This window comes from Aptenodytes patagonicus, chromosome 2 (genome assembly GCF_965638725.1).
Source record: "Aptenodytes patagonicus chromosome 2, bAptPat1.pri.cur, whole genome shotgun sequence".
In the NCBI taxonomy this organism is placed as follows: domain Eukaryota; kingdom Metazoa; phylum Chordata; class Aves; order Sphenisciformes; family Spheniscidae; genus Aptenodytes; species Aptenodytes patagonicus.
The window spans coordinates 65,564,079-65,575,351 of NC_134950.1; positions in this window are offsets into that span (position 1 = coordinate 65,564,079).

The window sequence follows — 11,273 nt, forward strand, 5'->3', positions numbered from 1 at the left end:
GTCCTAGCAGTCAATGTGTCTTAAAGCAGCTTCCTCGGTTACTAAATTGACACCTCAGACTTCTCTAAATGGGGTAACTTACAGGAAAAGACAATTCCCTGGCTGTTGGTGAGTTTATATTGCTTATTTTCTACCTATCAACTTGAAAAGCATCAAAACTTAAAATCTAGTTCCTGGACTGAGGTAATACTAGTTTCTCACAACATAAAGAAAAAGCTGCTTTGGGCAGGAGAAAAGCTGATAATGTCATGAACTATGTTCAGAAAGAGAGCATGTCTGTAGCTGTCCTATTTCACTTGTAACTATTTTCTTGAGAATCACTTAATTGTCTCAAGTTCTGCACTGAAGACACTGCACCAGATCCTACGCTTCCTGAAGAAGTACAGCATGGCAGAGCTGTGAAGGATGCCCAAAACAGAAGAAAGTGTTACGGGGTTTGTAGAAAAGGCTGGGAAGCAGATCCTGTTGGATAGATGACAGAAATATTTTGGCAAGGGGTGAGTGCCAGAACCCTGTAAAAAGGAGATTAAAATGGGACTTTGGCCTGAGCAAAATGCAGGGGCCTATTTAAGCATGCAGGAGTAAATTGCTGAAGTAATGGGCCCTTTGAGACGTAATGGGACTTCAGATTTGTTTAGATGTATAATTTTAAAGTCGGAAATCATCAGTATTTGTTACCTTGCTGCAGCAGAGCTTGCTTTAGCTGTAGCTTCTCTTGCCGCTGCCTAAGGTGACCACAAAAGCAGTAGTACTTGGCCTGAATGAACAACACAGGCGAAAAGGACTAGTGGTGCCAGCTTATTTCTGTAGCCTGCCTGCTTCAAACCTGACTCCTTGAAGACTTCTAGAAAACTATCTGTTGCAGAGATCTGGTTTGCTACATCTTGGAATGCTTGTGCATCGTATGAAGAGTCTGCTTAGCCCAAGTTGTTGGAATAACAGCGCTATCGTACAATATAGAAGTGTCTGATGTGACACAAAGTGTGAGCTAAACGCGAAAACCCAAATGCCTCAGTGAAGCACAGAACCCCACAGCACCATCTGCTGGGTGTACAAAGGCTGCTTGGTGTTTTCCACACACAACTTCATAGCGTTGTTTTTACCTGTCACAGTTTACTGAAAGGCTTGGCCAGCTCCAGTTAATATATAACATGAAAGCTTGTGTAATTGATATCCTTCAACTGATGCTCATTAAAAGATTCCTAAGTGAACTGACTTAACTGCCAGACCGATCTTTGCTTAGGGGGAAGTACTGCCAGGAGGAGGGCAGAACTGCAGATGTTTCAGATGGCTTTGGTTAGCCTACGTAGCTGCTGTGTATTCCTACTGTGCTAAGTAATTCCTATGCGATGGTAAGCACTGGAAAAATGTTCTGACCGGTTTTGCAGTTTCTTCCTCATGGTCTTTGCTTACAGCCACCACTGTCTGGAGTGGAGTTATGCCTGGAACAGCTTTACAAATGTGAACAGCTCCAATCTCCAGTTTTCCTGAGTAGAGATGTGCCAGCTCTATTTACAAGTAAGCATAAGCAAGGCTATCAAAAGAAATGTGGTTATGAACTTCTCTAATCTGATAAGTGTCTGACTCTTGCCTGGGCCTATCAGGGGTACCAACACATGCCTGCTTAGCTCAGGCTTACTTACTGCTTAGACTACTGCTTCAAGGTGTTCTCTTTACTTGTCTACCACTTTCCTCTTAAGGGTAAACCAGGTAGGAGCCCGGCTTACTGCCAGTTGACCCAAATGGCATGTGGCTGTAAACTGGTAAGGTGGGGTTTTTTTGCAAGCTTCTGTTTAGCTAAGTAATGCCAAAGTATGCTAAACCCCTTCAAATACTAAAGTAAAAGTAGCTGGATCACCTTTCTACCTTCTCTGTGCCCCCCAACCCCAAGATAACGTTGCTTTTCTTGTCCAGATTCCCTTCCAGTCAAACTTGATGGAACTGCCCAACTGCTTTATTTCAAAGCTGGAGTTTTATTAAAGATGGTGTGAAGGTTTGTATATCCTCACTTTGCTATTTTTTCCCTTGCTTAAATAACTTAAGTCAGCAGCAGCGGTTTCCTGGAAACTAGTTCTGGGGACCCGGGAGGATTACTTGCAGAAGGAAAGGTGACTTCATAAATAGGCAGCTGGAAAAAAAAAAAAGGAACATCTATGTGCCACGAAAGCAAAACACATTCTTCTGTCCTGTTTCCTAATGTGGAATAATAGCTTGATTCCTGAGATAAATTGGGAAATCTCTTGGTCAGTGGCATGCTGCTGTTTGAAAGTCTTGTACTTCCAGTTCTCCCACTCCAAGAATGGAGGGAAATCTACAACGTGCATTTTACAATCATTTGTCCACAGGGTGAAACTACTGCAAAATCGAGAATGCAGACTTCTGGCTTGTAATACCTCGTTGCTCACTGGATTTCTTGTGTTTTAGCAAAATCCATGACAGTGCATCTTGATACGGAATATGCACTTAAAAGAGCAGCTGGAGTTATTACAAGCTAGTATCCCTAAATGAATAAGCCCTAACTGCCTTTTAAAATGTCACTTTTCTTTATTTTTGCTGTACTGGGAAACAATAGCACACAGATTAAAAACACAGCCCTGCTTTTCAACTATGTGGCAATCCATTTTAGGCTTATCAAGCACAATGTTTCCTAATTTGAAACTGTTTTTAACTTGCAAAACAGACTTTGGTTTAGCATAATGAGTTTGGATGTACTAACTAAATTAAAACTTATTTTTCCATAAGGTTACATGATAGACTGTCTTAACTTCAAGAACTTCAGCTTTGTGATCTTGACCTTGAAGCAATGTGAAGAGTGGAGATAACACAGAGCTAATCTAGATAAAGTATGCCAGTTTGTTCATTCTGTCAAAGTACTAGCTTAAAAACTTTATGAATTTTTTTCAGTGTCGTCTGAACTCATTCAATTAAAATAAAATAGACTCGTGTTAAATATGCTTTTATGTTATGAGAAGTCAATCTGAATAAATCACCTTCCTGGTAATTAATAAAGTTACGGAGGGGATTTAAATCACTCCAGAGAATCTGCTTAGGCTACACAGGAAAGCTTAGTAGTGGCTAACTTTGATTCTAGTCCCTTGCTAGCTTGATCATACCATTCTACATCATGATGTTAGGTTATGACAAACCCTGAATGCTAAGATATGTTTTGCTAGTACTTTTAAATATTCATCTTTCTATTAATTTTGCATATCCTTGGGGATTCTGAGATTTCTTGAGGATTGCTTAAAATGCATGCCGATGAAATGGGCCAGCTGATGCTGACACATTGGTATGCAGTGTCCTCCTTCTGTCTGGGCAGGCTTATGTTCTTCTCAATCATGGAGACAGCCCATGGACCTCTTACATTTCTGCCCTTTAGACTGAAAAATGAGATAACAAATACAGTTGAACAGCTTCTTCTGACATCGTTATTGTGCTATGCTCTCCTTAGGAAAAGCAGCTGTCCTGCTGCTGTTGTGGTTTAACCCGTCAGGCAGCTAAACACCACAGAGCTGTTTGCTCACTCCCCCCACCCAGTGGGATGGGGGAGAGAGTCGGGGGGGGAAAAGTAAAATTTGTGGGTTGAGATAAAGACAGTTTAATAGGACAGAAAAGGAAGGGAAAATAATAATAATGATAAAAGAATATATGAAACAAGTGATGCACAATGCAATTGCTCACCACATGCCAACCGATGCCCAGCTAGTCACTGAGCTGTGGTCACCGCCCTCGGCCAGCTTTCCCCAGTTTATGTACTGAGCATGACATCACATGGTATGGAATGTCCCTGGGGCCAGTTTGGGTCAGCTGTCCTGGCTGTGCCCCCTCCCAGCTTCTCCTGCACCTCCAGCCTTCTCAGTCAGTAGAGCATGGGGAGCTGAAAAGTCCTTGGCTAGCGTAAGCTCTGCTTAGCAACAACTAAAACATCGGTGTGTTATCAACATTGTTCTCACCCTAAATCCAAAACACAGCACTGTACCAGCTACTAGGAAGAGAATTAACTCTAACCCAGCCGAAGCCAGGACAGCAGTGCATTTGAATTGTGAGACCTGTTGCATCCTCAGAGGGTGTGTGGTCTCCGCAAAAAGTAAAAGCTAAGTCCACCAAGATAACTTTAAGAATAACTATATAGTTATAATCTATAGCAACAGATTTGACCCACAGCGCAAAGTGCCAAATATTATTTGAAAGTGAAATATGTTCAGTTACTGGATACTCAAGAAAGCCTTCATACAGAGACACTCCTGTGTTAGCTGTTGCTTGTGAATACACGGGCCCTACAGTTGTCAATCAGCTGCTCTGTACTGAATGGCTAGCCTTAGTGAAGTTTAAGAGTTCATGAGCAATATGTATGAACAGCATTTAAGGACAAATCCTCTGAAGGCTGCTGTTACTATCTATACATAAACAGAAACATGTCAAGACATTTAGCATTTTTATATAAAGGTGAATCTTTGGAGGTCTGTTTTCTTGCTCTTTTGGACAGAGTAAGTAAATGGAATTGCAAATCTGAGCTGTTAATATATGTAAAATTGTAGCCAATTCCTGAATTTCAAGATAGCTGCTAAGATATATGATGAAATTAAATTTCATGTTTCTGAACTACTTAATGGATTTAATGTCTGTGCAGTGAATAGTAGCATCAAGGTTACAGACTGGAGAATAAATGCTGCCTTCTCTTGGACTGTTTTAAATGCTAGTAGGGAGAATTCTGAGATACTGCTTCTTAATTTCAAGAAAACCTATTAAACTCCTCCTTAGACTTGCAGCAACTTGGAAAGCAACAATATAACTAAACTAACTAAAGCGTTAAAGTAGTAGAATGGCTGCAAAAGACACTTGCAAGCTAGAATGCTGTATAGTGTTTGTTTCTTTATGAGAACACCTTTGATAAGGTGTTGTTTTAGACTGTCTCGCTGTATTAATAATGGTTGACATCTTTCTCTCTTCCATTATCAACTGTGTACTGGTGCATCATTAGAAACCTTTTAAATGCAAAAATTCTGTTTCTCTTGATGGACTCTTTCACAGTACATGCAGAGTACAGAATATCTGGCCTTTGTTCCCTCCCATATTCCCTACTACTGCTGCTCTTTCTGCTCCCCCTCTTCTGCTCTCTTTTCCTGCAATTCATACGAGGGGAGCTAACTCTGCCAGGGGGACCCATGGAGTTTCTCAGGAATATGACCAGGCTTTCACTTTATAATGTGATGGTCATACGTTGACTGGACTGAGTCTCTTCTACTTTTTGTACCGAGGCGGGAGTTCTAGTGCGAACGTGGAAAATGCTAGCAGGCAATGGCCTTTAATTTCAACTTTACCCTGCAGTTGCCGCTGCAATAGTTCTCAGTTTTTGGAAGCTGGCACAACAGTATAATAACACTAAATGGAGTGGGAGAAGGTAACTTTTTGTTTCCAAATTCCTCTCCATTAACCTTTTTACTATTTGAGTGAATAGCAACCTGTAAAGATTCCGGCAGAAGAGCAGCTATTTCTGCAAGCCCACTGGAATATACTTTTTAATTTGCAGAAATGCCAGAAGTTAAAGGCATCAGACAAAAGACACTCGGAAATGGTTCCAGGCGAATTTCTTTATGTTTTTCTATTGTGTGTGTTGAACACTTAGCTGGAGGACTCAAGTTTAAAGCTGTAAGAATACAATATAAATTCAAAATACAGTATAAGCTGCATGTCATTTTCAGGAATGGGTTGTCAAACAGAATTAATAAAAAGAAAGCAAAAGATTTATTTTTGCACAGCTTTGACTCTTGTTTGTATTTCAGAAATATCCTGTAATGTGTTGTCAGCCGTATCCTAAACCTTTGTACAAGGAGGCATAGGGCTGCTTGTGATTATTTTAAGGCAGTTTTAATTCTGACTGGATGGATTCAGAAGTACAGATCAAGAAGGGGGAAGACTGCATCATGAGCTCGGGCGCACGTTGGTTACCAATTCTGTTGTCTGGCAACAGAACTTCGATATAAAGAGCTGTGAATAAAGATAACTTGAATGTGGAGAGACTGGGGAGAAAGACAGGTAGAGAGCAGGTTTCGGAAATAAAGTAAAAGGCTTCATGAGAAAGGTATAAGTGAATGTATAGATACATGTTCCTAGAGTATGGACAGCCAGACTTTATTAGCTTCCAGGCTTTAGTCTGCTAATGTCCCTTTGCACTGATCTGGAAATGATGTTTAATGGAATTTGGCTGGTTATGAACTTCTGTAACTTTGTAGAGCTGCATATAATTTTTGGAAGCTTTACCTGGAGTTGTCTGACACTCATAGGTGGAATTTAAATACCTTGAGACCAGTTCAGAAGTCCTTTTTTTTTAAAGTTAATAGGAGTTTTGAGGAAGGGATATGAGAAATGGGAGAATAAAATGGTGACTTTAACTGCAGATAAGTTCATGCATTGATTGGTTTGAAATAGAAATACACTAAAAAGTAGCAAACACATCTGAGGGGTTTTTTTATGGAAAACAGGAGCACCAGATTTACTGAGTATTAAATTAATAGAAAACTATGCTGTATTACATTGCCTGCTTTGTGAAAGTGTTCCTATAGGATGTGACAGGTAATTGAGTCATCAACATGAAATATTAATATTTAAGATGATACATTCCATTTTCTTAATGTGTTGTAGTTCTACATCTATCTACATGCGAATATGACACATTTACTGGGACACAGCAGTCACCTTGAAGCCATGCTCAGTAACAGCTGATTAGCGTTATCTGTTCCAAATGTAAAACAAGTTCAGCTTCTCTGACCTCATTAGAGGGAGCTGAGAGCGCCTCAGTAATAAATGCTCTTCAGCTCCTTCCAATAATTTGATTTATATGGAAGAAAGTTTTAATGACACAATCCCAACTAATAACAGACCAGAAGTCCTTAAGGATGTAGAATAAAGATTCTGAAAATCATTAGACTTAGCACTACAATTAACAAGAAGGGGGTTGGAATGGGAAATTGTTTTTTTTTTTTCAATAGCACACAGTCTGCAGTAGAACAGTCTCTTCATCCACTTACATTCAAAGACATCAATACAGAAGCGAAGCTAATATATCCAGAAACACGTAGTAATCTGTTCATAGACTTAGACATATGCACCTGTTCGCTTTTGAATTTGAATGACTAGAGTCTGCGTCCATCAAATATAATTAACATTCCAGCACGCTGTTTATTGGTCGTCTTAAATTATTGAATGTAAGAATTTGGGGTGAGAAAATGGCAAAGCAGCCTATGAATCTGAGAGCCTGCTTTAAGTTTGGATCTAAATCAAAAGTAAAGGATATGGTGATTTCAAACTGTGCAATGTTCAGGAACTCGTTTGCTTTATAAAAGAGCAATACAGTAAATCTTAATTTCACACACTTTGCATAAGATTATAATGCAAAAATACAGACTGTAATTAATCTGTTCCAAATACTATTTTACCTGTATTGATAGAAATTAATGTGTCACCCCGAGTTCTTTAAACCCTACTAAGTTATTTTACAACTCAAAACTAACAAACGGCAAGATGGTGTAATAACCTTTCTTGTAGTCTGCAATTAGGGAGAATTGGTTACTTCAGGTAAGAGGGGTATATTGGCAAATGATGCATAAATTTATAAGCTTGGTCTGTCACTAATTTTTCACAGGTTTATCAATATTCAGAGAGTTTTCGAGGTTGGCAGGAGCAGAGAGTGACTTACATCTTACTATTGGCATTTGGTGTGTTCCTTTGCTAAAAAGCCCACTCTCTAAACCCCTTATTTCAGTACTTAAAGTGGCACATGTCACCTGGATAACATCCATTTAGCTTTCAGTTTAAAGATCAAAAACTCTGTTTTCACAGCGCTCTGAATTTGAGAGCTTGATCCCACTAAATCTGTTAGCCAGTTTAAGGCCCAATTACTAGTCACAGGGAGGAATGAAATCTTCAGATAAGGTGACACCATGCTGAGATAATTCAAAAGGAATCAGTCACGCTACTTCAGCCTGACACTTTTTTTTTTTGTTTGAAATGTGGCTCTTTGAAACTCACTATTTATGAGAAAAAAACACACTTTTTTTTTTTCCTTTGCTTGCAGGATTCACCTAAAGTCTCAGCTGTGTGAGTTGCATTATCTTTCTAATCTCTCCACAGAGCATCTCCTCACTTCCTAGCTAAGAAAGAGCAAGTCTAGGTAGTTAAAAGGTGTGTTTACACGTGGCTGGGAAGGCTGCACACCGGTGAAGGATCTGACATCTCTGACACGTTCAGCTGATATTCAGCTGAAATCACTCACAAGGTAATAAATGGGCAGTTTGGACTCCATAAGTCCATAATGTTCCAGAGTTAGATTCTTCTATATGAGTTCTTCATGTAATTGCTGCTTTGGAAATGGAGGGAGGTATGTGCTGCCTCTAGCAATACTTTTAGTAATAACTTTTCCTTTACCCCAATAGCGAATGATCAGGTAGATGAAAGCAGACTTACTGCAAGTGGAGAAACTAAGGCTGACATAAACATATTTGTACTTCTCTAAATGTGACAGGAAAACTGGCTCCATTTCATTATGCCATTATCTTCAGTCCACATTTTCCTGTGCTAAATTACCTGCATAAGTTGTTGTGTGTGCTCCTCAGGTAGGTTTTTGTTGCGGGAACCTACTCGCCCAGCCAGTTTCCCTGTAGGTATCAACATGAAAACAAACAAACTATCCTAATCTCTGTAGTCTTAATGAGGGAAGGCACCCTGGGAAGGTAAGGGGACATCGGAATGTTTTTTGGTTCCTACGTGCTTTTCTGTAATCTAAGCCATTGACCTTTGACATAAGAAATACAAAAAACCTCCTAAACAAAAAGTTTGTTTGTATTCTGATAAAGAGGCATAGCAAAAGACACAGGTATTGTGGTTTTACCACATAGATAGAGCAGAAGTGAAGAAAAATGCTACCTCTAAATTTTCAATGTTTCATTATGGGAAGTTTCTATGTAATTGGATGTCATGGATTGAGACAAAGGATATCCAGCTGTACCATCGACTATGTCTGTCTCAGCATGTGGGAAACAACAAAAGAATACAACGTGGTCATGCAAATAAATGCAAAACAAAAGCTACCTGTGTGTCAGACTGGTGTGGTTTGTGGTTAAGAGTCAGATTTTGAAAACCTGGAGCTGTTCGGTGAGGCTGCCCAGTAGCATTCCACTATTAGGGAGGGATTTGGATGATGATCAGTTTGGGTTGAGCGTTGAAGGGGAGCCTGGAGCCCTGCAGTGGAGGGCAGTACCTATAGCAATGCGTTGGACATGGATCCACGCTATCAGGCAGCCCTGCAAGCTAAGGGAGTAAACTGTGGGCTGTCCTAACATTCAGCTCAGTGTGGCAGGACCTTCTCTCAAAGGTAGGTGACTATAACTTTGTATTCAGGGGCCTGAGCAGGAAACCCTCTTTAAAAACAGATGAAAAGCAAAGCCAGTGATAGTGTGGCTCATCTGGAGCGCAAGAATCTTGTGACTCAAGCAATGCGTCCAGGCAATGTGTATCCGAGATGCGATTTCCTCCCCAGCCTTCCCATTTCCCAGCTTGCAGGAAAGGGTGTATAGTTTATTGCAAATGGGGAGAAGGTACTTTTCTTCCTGGTCGAGCTGTGTCCCCCTTAAAGACTGGCTTCCAGGCAAGAGGAGAGGAGCACAGGGTGGAACCGTTCTTCGCAGAGCTGTTTGTGCATTTGATCTTTCTACAGCTAATGGCTTAAATGCATTTTTAAATATTATTATTGTCGTGGGATTTCCTCTGTTTCCCTTTTTTTAGTTCACCCTAAAACTTAATTCCCTCTGAAGTGCAGTGAGCGAGGGGATGCAAACTTCATGCATCTTCATGAATTATCTCAAATATTTCAACCAAAATTTCATAATTTATATAAGGATTTAGGCACTTGAAGTGTGGGATTAATGACATATCCAAAACGGTGATTTTCAGAACTGTCATTTGCTTAGAAGTTGAGATTTAAAAATATTAGCTCTAAATGTTTGGGTTCCTAGAGTAGAAAAAGTGCAAAGCCATCATTGCCTTTTAAGCCATGTCAAGGCACACGCTACACTTTTGTTGAAAGGCCTTTGACATATGAGAAACTTCTTTGCTTGAAAAGACTGTAACGAAGAGAGAAAAAATACTTGCCTGCAGGGAAAGTATTTTAAGTCTAAACCCTCCTGGAATTAGTCGGGAACTATTTTCCGCGGAAGTTGTAATTAAGTTTATAGCACCTCAGCCAAAGAGCCTGATCCACTAGTCACAGATCCACTTCAGCTGTTAGCAGGCTCAGAGCCTACGTGCAGGCGTTTAATAAGATGTCCAGATATGAATTAGTTTTCTAACCAAAGGCACCGGTCTTGTAATTATCCGCCTCTCTGTTTTTGTTGAGATGCTATCACATCTTTCACAAAACGGCCCGTTGATGGCGTGACTTGCATAGCACGTGAATGGTGCAGAGCCTCAGCTTAACGAGCATCTGCTCTGGGCTCTCGAAGCATGTGCTTTACCCTTGATATAGTCAGTGGCACTTTGATAGAAAAGACACGCTGTGAAATACCTCACACTCCTCCTTAAGGAGGTCACAATCACAAAGACCTTGCAATGTAACGTCTGTTGCCATGAGATGTAACAGTACTCTGTGTGTGTGTGTATATAGTTTATACATATGTATATATATTCATGCATGTATAAACAGTGGGTTCCTTTATTTTTAAGCTATTTAAGAGCAACTTACACTTGTCAAGAGAACAACCTCTCTGCTTGCTTTGGCCTTTTCCCAAATACACTTCAACGACAGGAGAGCTGCAATAGAAAAATTCTCATAAGCCTTTCTTCGGAGGCTGCTGCTCCTGGGACACCCAGCCGAGACGCAGAAGTCAGCAAAGTGTCAAACTGAGCTAACTTTGCAGTACTGCAGAGGCGTGCCTTGAGGGACACCGTGCATACCACCACCTCAGTGACTCGTGCCCTGACGCTGCCAATTCCTGGACCACACAGAAAGTTGGGAGGAGGCAGCGTGGAGAGTTGTATAAACATAAGTACTGCATGGTTAGCATCAGCTTCACCCCGTGAACTCATAAAGCCAGTCTCCGATGTCTGTCTGGGAATGACTGTGAGTTAGCTGGATAAAAATCTCACCTGCACGAAGAGCATTAATCACCCCTAAGGGAATGCTGCTGTTATTTGGCTGAGCAAAGCTGTCTGAAGGATATCAAGATGGGAATAACCTCTTGCCATCGCTTCAGTGTGATTAATAACTGAAAATACTGTTG